The sequence below is a fragment of the Seriola dumerili genome, unplaced genomic scaffold (genome assembly GCF_002260705.1).
Source record: "Seriola dumerili isolate Sdu_G_001 unplaced genomic scaffold, Sdu_1.0 BDQW01005939.1, whole genome shotgun sequence".
Taxonomy (NCBI): Eukaryota; Metazoa; Chordata; class Actinopteri; order Carangiformes; family Carangidae; genus Seriola; species Seriola dumerili.
The window spans coordinates 1-1,858 of NW_019180194.1; the positions used below are offsets into that span (position 1 = coordinate 1).

The 1,858-nt window shown below is 44.0% G+C and overlaps 1 long non-coding RNA gene across 1 annotated transcript; it reads left to right on the forward strand.

The window, feature by feature from the left end:
* Positions 1-10: 10 nt before the first annotated feature.
* LOC111239908 lies at positions 11-1,658 on the forward strand. Its single transcript, XR_002665890.1, has 3 exons — positions 11-123; positions 412-560; positions 1,178-1,658. It is a non-coding gene; the product is annotated as an uncharacterized LOC111239908 (long non-coding RNA).
* Positions 1,659-1,858: the final 200 nt, after the last annotated feature.

The window sequence follows — 1,858 nt, forward strand, 5'->3', positions numbered from 1 at the left end:
ATGTTTCCAGTTTAGTAATCCTCCATGACTCTTCCCTCTGACACGAACTTCCTCCTTCCCTCTCTCCTTGTTGGATTTTAGTTTCACTTTCTACATTGATCCAGATGGTTTTCTCCTCTGAAGGTAATGTGAGCAGTTTTCAATGTTTTACTCGTTAACACGTGTCGTTACCTGAGTAATCTAACCTTCATGTTATTGTTGTGTAATTGCTGTGTTGTTGTTATTGAAGTATAATGTTACTGTAACTGATTCAGAGCTGTAAAAGCTTCACGCACTTTAAAAATGTCCGCCATGTTGTTTCGATGTTTTCAGTGGAAGCGGGGGAATAAGAGTAGAAACACAGTTAGTTGATGGTCGGTGGTTGAACACAGTTTGTTAACAGTTATTATTAAACTCGTTATTTCTGTGTAGCTCCACTTGCTGAGGACTGGAGGCAGCTGTTCCCGCCTGAATCAGCCTGTGGAGGAGGCGGAGATGAGCCGCTGCTCTCCCGCTGTCTGAGCCACTAAATGCGGCCTGAGCTCTGCCGGACAGCCGCTGGAGAACAGCTGTGACTCTCTGTGGGTGAACGGTCTGTCATTAGATTTACACTGTAGGACTGATGTGGACTCAGTGTGGCGGGCTGAGGGGCAGACAGCTGTTGTTGTTATTAAAGAAGTAATCATGGCCGTATTCAGAAAGACAACTGCGTCACAAACCTGGCACTCCTCCAACAGGAACTTCATCTTTATCAAAATTTGGGTTTAAACGTCATCAGTGACGTAATGAAAGAGATTTCCTTTGAATTAAGATTTGATGTTATTGTGAACACTTTATTGAGACTGTCAGTCATTTATTTTGGAGCTGTCTCTTCAAGTTATTTGGAGGGGTGTGTCTGATTGTGACAGTAACTAAATACATTTACTCCAGTACTTTACTTAATTACAATCTTAATTGTACTTTACTAGAGTATATCCATGTTCTGCTGCTTCTTTATACTTGTACTACATTAATTTCACAGCTACAGTTACTTTTCAGACAATATGATGATATAATAATGACAGAGTCCATTCTGCATGATACTTGATTCTTTAACTATATTTGACTATGTCACAATCCATTCCAGTCTCCTGCCTGTTTTTCCCATTCACCTGCACCCAGTAATTTTCTCCCACTTTCTACACCTGCTCCACATCAGTAATCAACCCTGGATATAAGCACCCACCTCTTGACACTCTTTGCCAGATTGTTCTTCGCGTCATGCAAGTCTTTCCAGCACTTTTTCCCGGACTGATCTCCCGTTGCCGACTCTGCCTGTCTCTGACCTGCTCGTCTGTCTCAGCCCCGGTAATCACCTCTGCCTTTCGTCCCCGACCACGAGTTCTGCCTGAGCGTCTCTTGTGTCTGTTTGCCTGTTTCCCTGTCCCTGCTCACCTGTCCCCCGGATCTACTCGGTATTCCTCCACGCTTCCTGCTGGTATCCGCTCTCCTGCCATCCTGAGCTTTACCACTGCTGTGAGTACCTGGCGCTCCACTGTGAACAGTGCTGTTCCCTGGTCCCGGTTCTGCCTCTCTGAACCGTGCTCCCCGCCACAGACTCTCCCCCTGAACTCCGGACTCGTTTCCTCCTGCTCGTTTGCTACAGTACTTGCTGTGAAGTTCTCAATAAAGATAATTACAAATTATCCCTTGCCGTTGTGCTGCATTTGGGTCCTACACGAGCCCGTTTCAGACTAATAACACTTGTGAGCTTTAACCCAGGTAAGATTATTAAGCAGGATTTTTACTTGTAGTTGAGCCTTTTTCTCTCAATAAGGATTTTTAAAATGTATTTATTGCAAAATGGGAACTATTAGGAAAAACTCCACATAATCAATTT